Raw genomic sequence first — 10,161 nt, forward strand, 5'->3', positions numbered from 1 at the left:
ATTTTATCGAATATTCCAATATCATTGTACAGTCGACTGCAAATATATCTATACGGCAAAGTTACAAAACTATGTATACCTACACGACCTCGATGATAAATCAATAGGTAAAGTGGGCCGCGTTTCCACCAGAGAATGTGCTTATTATGAGCTAATAGAAACATTTCATTTACCTATCCTTGCTCCGCTGACGTGTTTCCACTAAAGCCTGCGCTAAGCGAGGATGGTGAACGAAGCGTTTCTATTGGCTCATGACACAGAATATATAATAGTAGTACTAACTTACAGAATGGCCACGCTCCGCCCCGCACCGGTTCGAGTTACCCCACCCCTCAAGCGCAGATTGCAGGAAAACCGCAGGAAAGCAGTCGGATGCGCAACGCGATGTATGTCGGCCGCACGGCACTAAGTTCGGGAGCAATTATTTTGCGAAATGGTAACAGTACCCTACCTGCTCCCTTTTTCTAAATAAATAATGATTTCTGAAATTATCGCGATTAATACATGAAATAACTACCTACCGAATAATTCGTTTAAGTTTATAGTCTTAAATCTATTGTAATTGAAAATGATAATGCTATACACAGACAGACACATTTTAAGTAGGTTAAAATAAATGTAGAATATAAAGATTTGGTAGCTAGTTCATCATCATCATCATCCCAGCCTATATACGTCCCACTGCTGGGCACAGGCCTCCTCTCAGAACAAGAGGGCTTGGATCATAGTTCCCACGCGGGCCCAGTGCGGATTGGGAACTTCGCATGCACCATTAAATCGCTTCGCAGGTTTGTGCAGGTTTCCTCACGATGTTTTCCTTCACCGCAAAGCTCGTGGTAAATTTCAAATGTAATTCCGCACATGAATTTCGAAAAACTCAGAGGTGCGAGCCGGGGTTCGAACCCACGACCCTCTGCTTGAGAGGCGATAGGTCAAACCACTAGGCCACCACGGCTTCAGTGCCAGCTGATAGCTAGTTACGAAATGGAAATTGTGTGCTTTCCCATAGCTAGCTAGCAGCTGGGAATGATTTTCCAATCTCGCAGCATAAGACTGACGGACTGGTTGGTCTTAACTGATGAAAATTCAATGTTTTCTATTCGTAACTCAGATGTGAATGACAGTAGAGCAGAATGATGAACTGAACTGAATTGAAATTCTTGGTCAAAATCGGTATCTGAAATTAAGCGGCTAAAATGGATACTTATAAATGTGGTTCATAGTACTAATTTCCAAGCACGTTGCTACCTAAGCGATAACTGCTTTTTAAATACGGTTCTTTTTGTAAACATTGACTGTTGAAATGACCTGAGTTTATAATTAGACTGTTTCTAGACGGATCCTCCATTTGCAATTGGACGTAGTTCTGCAAACAGGAACCAACCCCCACATCCTCCCAAAATGAAATTTCGGGTTGATAGAAGGTGCATTTTACTAACTTGTTGCATACTTATCTAAACTTTAAGGGGGAGGTGTGGGTTGGTTCCTGTTTGCATAACTACGATTGGTTTTTTGGAATCTTTTTGTATTTATTTTATTTCAATTCCAAGTTTTGTTACTTTTACGGTCATCCCGTAAAACCCATATCGAAAATACACACTGAAATATAGATGCATAGAAAAACCAGAAAAATAAGACCAGCGCTGGGAATCAAACCTAGGTCCTCGGCATTCCGTGCCACGGGTACGGGTACGGTTTTTGTCCAGTGGTGGTGTAGTGGTATAGCACGTGGCACCGAATACCGAAGACCTGGGTTCGATTCCCAGCGCTGGTCTTATTTTTCTGGTTTTTCTATGCATCTATATTTCAGTTTGTATTTTCGATATGCATAACTACGTCCAATTTTGAACATGAAACTATCGTGGGACTCACTCATATTAAATGATATTGTACCGGTCCGGATAACTCACGGACACTCACGGTAGTTTCGAAACTAATAATTTTGACGTATTAAAAAGAATCTTGTAAAAGAATTAAGATAGTCAAACAAAATTAAACTTTAGATTGAGTCTGATTCTGACGCACATCTACTATGCGCGAGTAGGTTTTAGATTACAAAAACATTTTAGGTTGGTCATAAACGACGTTGATCAACTGGTGTTATAGTAAAAAATATTTGCTGAACGCACACTGTAGTGAAGGAAAATCGATTCAAGTACTAAAATATTTTTTGTCTCAATTTAAGTGACAGCTTTCTTTTAAAATATACAGGAAATAATAACTTAAATAACCAGTTCACCTAATATTGGAGAAATGCTAATTGCTTTAAGTAGCTTCGTTAAGGTAAAATCGACAGGTCAAATAATTGAAACGACATGTTTTGTTTATTTTTGCTGCATTGATTCAAGCGACAAGTTTCTTATATTTTTGTGGAAAGACATTTGCTTTAAGCGACTAGCTTCATACAATTCGGTCACAGGCTACTTGCATTAAGCGACATATATTTGTGCATTACGGAGCAAGCTAAAAGGAACGTTCTTTTTTTATCTTTCGCAGTTTTCAGGGATAGTTAATACCCACTATATTACCTGGGCACAAGAAGACTCAATGCAATAATGGTCGAAACATCAGAGTAATTTGAACAATATATCACCGTGTTTAAATATTTTTTTCCGAGTTTTACTGCTTTTTAAATGATGGTGCGCTTAAGGTAAACTGCATTCATAAAGACAAGTAAAGGATAAAGTATCTTTATTAAGTTCAATCTCATAAAATTGTACTGTTAGTCTATTACCCAGTTTCATAAAACAGCCGTAACAGACCCTGTACTAAGAAGTGCAAAATTCGAACTTCGTATCTAGCTGTCCGCTGACGCGTATAATTATTTAATACTAGAGTGAAAGGGCGGTACGATACGAACTTCGATTTTCGAATTTCGAATTTCGAATTTTCGGCCGAGCAGAGCGGTGGCGCGTAGTGTACGTGTTGCGGCAGCCGCCGAGTCGCGTGCTCCTGAGAAAAAAACCTACGAAATAGCCTGAAACATGTCGAGCTAAACTCGGTTTAAGACTCACGTTATCCGTTATAATATCATTTAATATGAGTGAGTCTCACGGTAGTTTCATGTTCAAAGTCATAGTATTTTTATATAGCTTAAGTCAACCGTGTTAAGATTAAAGCTAATTTTTGTGTCGCTTCAGTCAGCAGTGGAGTGAAAAACAGCGTCCAAATCTATTTGCTTGAAGCGACAGAAAATAGCTCTGATTGCCGTGAAACCCGGCTCAAAAGACGCGGAAAAATTTGCTGATTCCGAATACAAATAACTTTAGTTGGCTCTATTTCTGGGCTGAAGTGTAAACTATGTGCTTTTAATTATAATATTTAATTTTGATTGTAAAAGCGTGGAGAAAGTCTTTCCTGTTCCAGCGCCCCACAATTTTACATCAAAATATTGTGAGCAATAGTTTACACTTCAGTCCAGAAATAGAGACAATTTGAAGCGATCAAATAATAGCTCTTTTTGCCGTTTACGTCCAAAAAGTAAAAAGCTTGTTTTTTTAGTGTTTTTTAACTTTAGTTAATATAATGACCCGGATAAACTACGTCTTAAATAAGTTTAGATTGTAAAAGTTTCGAGCGCTGGAACAGTGCGCGTTGTTGTTTAACTTGTTGAGTCGCGTTGCTCCGAAGACGAAAGTCTCCTGTTAGCCCGAAACATTTCGAGCTAAACTCGATTTAAGACTTGAGTTATCCATCATTTATATTTAATATGAGTGACGTCCACGGTAGTTTCATGTTTTTTAGTGTTTTTTAAACTATTAATTTTTCACTCTTCGGTTGTGTGATTCAGCCGGTACTGCTTTGTTTTGAGTGGAAGATCAATAGAAGTAGACAAAACAAAATGGCCCAGTGACACGGAGCGATATCAATGTATTCTTAAAATTTAATTAAGCCAGGTGAAGTAAACAGAATTCAACAATATTTACTTCTAAAATTGTTGTTGTCTTTGAACTGTATCTGTGCAATCGTAATTCACTATGGACGCGTGCAACATTGTTTTCTGATGATGGCTTTATAAATAGGCATAGAGTTGCTCAACGAATGCTCGGGTTTCGAATCAGAAATGAGGATATACGTTGAAGAATTAGGGACATCATAGCCAAGCGAATTAGCTTAAGTGCCAATAGCCGTTGGGGCCGAATGGTTCTCGAGTGGAGACCGCGGATTGGCAAGCGCAGCGTAGGACGTCCACCAACGAGGTGGACGGATGACCTGCATACGCGGACGATCTAGATAGGGTAAACTTTTCTAAGTCGTAAGTACTTGTTCCTAAATCATACCCTATATCAAGTTCTCGTTTCGTTAAAGTGCAGTGGCGATGCAAGTGCTAAAAAACCAGCCAAGAGCGTGTCGGACACACCCAAAATAGGGTTCCGTAGCCATTACGAAAAAAATAAGTAATATTTTTCTGAGGATTTCGTATTTTATACGGAATCTTCCAATTTTAGGTATATTTTATAAAGAAAAAGAGACCAGCGCTGGGAATCGAACCCACCTCCTCAGCATTCCGTGCTGCGTGCCCTACCCCTACACCACCACTGGACAGAAGTACAGACACGGATTCCTCCTATGCACCACATATCTCAGTTTGTTTGTTTCTTATTTAGTAACTTAAGCAGCGACACTAGCGACATCTATGTTGTAGCCCTCATCGAGAAACTTACAACACCCCATTGGAACTACATAACCGCTCACCCGGACAACAGATGTCGCTATTAAGCAATCAAATTAAGATTTGTGTATCTGTTTTCTGTATTGCTTACTATTTCTGGTGCACATTATAGAGACTAATATTAATCATAGGATCTCAAGTCTGCTATAGGTAGGGGTACGATATAAGGAATAATATACTGGTATGTTTTTGGAATCATCATCCCAGCCTATATACGTCCCACTGCTGGGCACAGGCCTCCTCTCAGAACAGTTTTTGGAATCCGTAAGCCTAATTCGTACATTTTCTACTTCAAACAAATATATTTTGCTCAGAGGTTACGTAAGTTAAAGTTAAACTTGTTATTTTTAGCGATTCCTACTGAATAAATAAAGATTCTGGAAACATTACTTGAATGTTCTTTTCTTATTTATATTTCCTTTTAGGGGGTAGGATTAAGGCAAGTTTCCCCTAGCACTGTTCTTTCCCTTACTATCTGTTCTGTGTTTACGGTTGTCATCCAATTTCATACTTGTTGACTTGATGAGTTAACAAAAATAACAAAGTGTTCATAAACAGATTACACTTGAAGACTTATCAGCAGACACAACACTGTCTGGTCATTTACCTCATAATACACACATGTCATTATCATTCGTAGAAAGTTTCTGAAAACATCAATAAAATCTTATTTATCATGACATCTAATACTGATTACAGTTTCACATAACACTTATGAACAAAAAAGAAAATTGCTTATACGTTATGCCTATCCAATTTATTAAAAGTGTAAACAAACCGTTTTCATCTAAATTCTTGTATAAACACCCACTGGATCGAATCAATAACACATTTATCTATAATTCGTGTCTTTTAACTAGATGTCTAATAACTTTTTTCACCAAAATTCACTTGATTTCAATATTTATTTTTCATCTGAAAAATCTTCGTCAAAATCTGACGTCATTTCTTGATTGAAACATGTGTATAATCTGTACTGTAAAATTTGACGTTTTAAAAATCGATTAATGCGCGAACGAATTAGCGATTTTTTAATTATTTTTCTTAAAATTAAAAAATAATTACTGCTTTTATAATTGAATAAACAGTCTTTGGAATTAAATCAAGCATTGTAAATAATAAAATAGTCAAAAATACGTTGATCTATTCAATTAATAAATAATCGATTTACTGAACAGATTAATTATTTTGTAATAGGTTCTAGGTTTTCACATCACTAAATGTCTATGGTCGGGTTAATGGCGTCTTTGTTTACGCTTGTCATAAATTGGATCGGAATACAATATAGCAATTATATGCCTTGCCTATTATATGGAAAAATTCCTAGCAATGAATTATCGTGCCCTGAGATATAAGTAGTGACTGAAGAAAAACGTAAACATTCTACTATTCTCTTATGTATATTTGTTACTCCCTTAGCTAAAGCGGCAGGAATTTTACCGGGTTCAGCCTTTTCGCAGAATTATTGTTTGCCAAATGTTTCATTTGCCAACTGTTTCATTTCACAACTCTCAATTTTGTCCGAAACCAAAAATTTTTCCCAGTGTATTTTCGCTTCTACAGAACACAGTAGGTTAGGTTTGTTTTATTTTGTTCCGAAAAAATAATAGTTTCAGAGAAAATCCTGAGTTGGCAAATGAAACAGTTTGGCTAATGAAACATTTGGAAAACGTGAATTGGGAAAAGGCAGAGAACCGTCAAATGAAAATTATGAACAACGATACATTGCAGCATACGAAATTCGGGTAGACGATAGTGAATTGTTAAAAATGAAATTTCCCCCACTGCTTCCAAGCAGCATGCGCTTGTCATTATATGTTGTCTACTTTCTCACTTCGACTATGAGACCAATTAAACATAGTGATAATCTTAATTACCAATATTAAGATTGTTTTTCATCTCAAATCATCCACAAATTTCGTGATGGGTGCAACTCATAGAAGATTAAAAGGCGAGGCGTGCATTGCACGTGCATAAATTAATACATTATATATATTATTATACTTTTTTTTAATTTAATAAATAAAAATTATTTAAGTTTCTCCTCATACATAACATAACTAAAAAACTTACCTAAATAAAATAAAAAAACTTACATAAAATAAAAATAGAACCTAAAACTACAACCAATGGAACCAATTACATAAAGACCTTAGGCAAGGTTCCGCAGTTATTATTATACTTACGGGTACTTCCATAAAAGTGGGGTAATTTTCGTACAAGTTTTGAAATGGGTGTTTTAGATACTAATTAGAAAACTTTTTATTATATACAATACTTATAAAAAAATAGTTTTTGTATCCAAAGTGGCCGGTCATTTTACTTGTTATTTAAAGCGAAATTTGTGTTTTTCTGAAATCTGTGTTCTAGGGACTGACGGTATATGATAGGGACTGATGCAAAACGTTGTTAATAGAATAAAATCACATGTTTAACTTCCAATAATCATATATTTAGTAATTCTTACTCTTTTTCTTATTAATTAACATATGTATTTCAAAATCCTATCAACTTTATAGACAAAGCAGTCTATAGGAATGTATTTCTTACCAACAACAACACTACTTAGTACCAATAATACTTTTTTGTTTCTTTATGTTGTTGCGAGAACCTTTCGGCTCCAACGGCAATCTGTTCTCCGTGCTATATGGCCCGCCCATTGCCACTTCAACGAGCTAATTCGCTTGGCTATGTCGGTGACCCTTGTTCTTCTATGGATTTCCTCATTTCTGATTCGATCTCGTAAAGAAACCCCAAGCATAGCTCTGCCCTGCTGAGCCTATACATATAAATACTTATAACTGATACGGTTATTTTTAGAGATTTAATAAAGAAAGTGAGTCATGTTACCTATTAAACCTAATCAGGTACAAATTATTTAAATGCCTAATCATAGTACAAACCTACTATGATTAGGCAAAAAAACATTTTTTTTTTATCAGAAGCGTTGAAAGATAGACAGTAAATATGTGTGTTTATTTATAGCTAAGCATGCAATAAATAGAAATCCGGTAAGATAAGCTACCTTGTTGTTTATTGAATCAGGCGTTACTTTGCGGAGGTCCATATCAATTAACTAAAATAATTTCCTTGCTCACCCGCGACCATACGATAGCTAAGCTTATGCAAAATATGCGTGTTCATGCAGTTCCTCCACCTCCACACTGTAAGAACACACACAAATCACACAAATCCATCTATCACCACCACACTACACTGACACGTTTCGAACTCAACCAGAGCTCATCTTCAGAGTGACAAAACCGTACACCATGCTACCAGTTGATCGTACACCAGTTGTCTAACAACTGGTAGCATGGTGTACGGTTGTGTCACTCTGAAGATGAGCTCTGGTTGAGTTCGAAACGTGTCAGTGTAGTATGGTGGTGGTGATAGATGGGTTTGTGTGATTTGTGTGTGTTCTTACACGCATATTTTGCATAAGCTTAGCTATCGTATGGTCGCGGGTGAGCAAGGAAATTATTTTAATTCATTTACCTTGTTGTTGTCAAACTTCTATGAATTAAGTTCCATGAATTGCACTTATTAAAAACCACTATGTATGTTGACCCGGGTACTGCCTTTTCGCAACGTAACGTTTGGCAACCTGTTTCATTTCGCAACTTTTCACTTCGCAAGCTCTAAAACTGTAAATTATTTCAGAATTTATTTCAGGGCCATTGTATAACCCTTTGGGTTAGGTTATGTTCATCATCATCATCATCTCAGCCGTAGGACGTCCACTGTTGGACATAGGCCTCCCCCACAGACCTCCAGTTGCTTCGGTTGGCAGCGGCCTGCATCCACCGTGAACCCGCAGCTTTAACCAGGTCATCCGTCCATCTTGTTGGTGGACGTCCTACGCTGCGCTTGCCGATCCGCGGTCTCCACTCGAGAACTTTTCGGCCCCAACGGCCATCCACTCTCCGTGCTATATGGCCCGCCCATTACCACTTCAACGAGCTAATTCGCTTGGCTATGTTGGTGACCTTTGTTCTTCTACGTATCTCCTCATTTCTGATTCGACCCCGCAGAGAAACCCCAAGCATAGCTCTCTCCATAGCTCGCTGAGCAACTCTGATCCTATTTATAAGGCCTAAAGTAGTAGTAGGTTATGTTAGTTTTAGAAAAATATGGTAGAATACTTATTATTTTCATGGTTTTTTGTGAACCTAATTGTAAGTAATTGTAAGTATTGGTTGAATTGGAAACACATGAATTTAACAACAGAAAGTAGACAGAATTTGAGTTACAAGAGAAGAGTGTATCTTTATCACTAATGTATCTTTATCACTTAAAGCGATATAGTTCAGACAACCTTTGGACTGCTCTATCTATAGTCAAAATACCACCTGTTCAGTATAGGAACAAGGTGAATTTAGCTTACTTTCAGTGAAGGCAAATTTAGGTTTTTTTACAATTTAATAAACTTTGAATTAATTTACAAATTAATTAATTGTGTGTGTGGAAGATGAAAGGCCAGTGCTTGAGTACGTGTAAAGTGTTAGCAAAGAATGTGTGACATATGCATGAGTGGCGCTTGTGATTGCATGAGAGATGTATGTCGTGATATGCGTGTGTTTTTATTGGTTTAGCGAATGTATGTCGTGATGTGTAGGCAGTGTAATTGGGTATGAAACTATTCAAAGCTAAATGAAGTTAACGTAAACAAACATAAGGTTTATTAGTGGCGTAAACACCACCAACGCGACTTATCACGCTAACACACACGAGTAATACTTACCTTTACGTTTCGGCAACATTGCAGTGGCCGTGGCCTGCTCTATCTATATCGAAAAGATGGCGTGATGTCTGCGCGTTATATTTTTATTGTCGCAGGTTTGCTTGCTTGAAATATTTACTTATTTTAGAATTCTGTATTCAAGGGGACCTAATGAGGCAATTTTATTAATTTAAATGTACAAAACACCGGCCAAGAGCGTGTCGGACACGCCCAAAATAGGGTTCCGTAGCCATTACGAAAAAATTAAGTAATATTTTTCTAAGGATTTCGAATTTTATACGGAATCTTCCAAGTTTAGGTATATTTTATATCTTAGGCTGCTATTTACTCTTAAACTACTAATAATTCTCAAGCAAACTTAGCCGTTAAAGTTTTCCTTGAAAGTTTAATATACTTACTACCATCCTGAATTTTTTCAAATTTTTCCACCCTCTGGTTTAGATTTTAGAGGGGGGGACGCTCGATTTTCATGAAAATTTGCACTTTAAAGTTGAAATATTACGCAAACAAATCACTGCATCGAAAAATCGTTTCTAACAAACCCCTAATGACCTATCCAACGATACCCCACACTATAGGATTAGATGAAAAAAAACACCCCTACTTTACGTCTATGGGAGGTACCCTAAAATTTTTTTTCTGAATTTTTTATTGTACCTTTTTGTCGGCATAGTTTACATGTATTCGTGAAAAATTACAGTTTTATAGCATTGATAGTCCCTGAGCAAAGCCGCGGACGGACGGA

The sequence above is a fragment of the Choristoneura fumiferana genome, chromosome 29 (genome assembly GCF_025370935.1).
Source record: "Choristoneura fumiferana chromosome 29, NRCan_CFum_1, whole genome shotgun sequence".
Taxonomy (NCBI): domain Eukaryota; kingdom Metazoa; phylum Arthropoda; class Insecta; order Lepidoptera; family Tortricidae; genus Choristoneura; species Choristoneura fumiferana.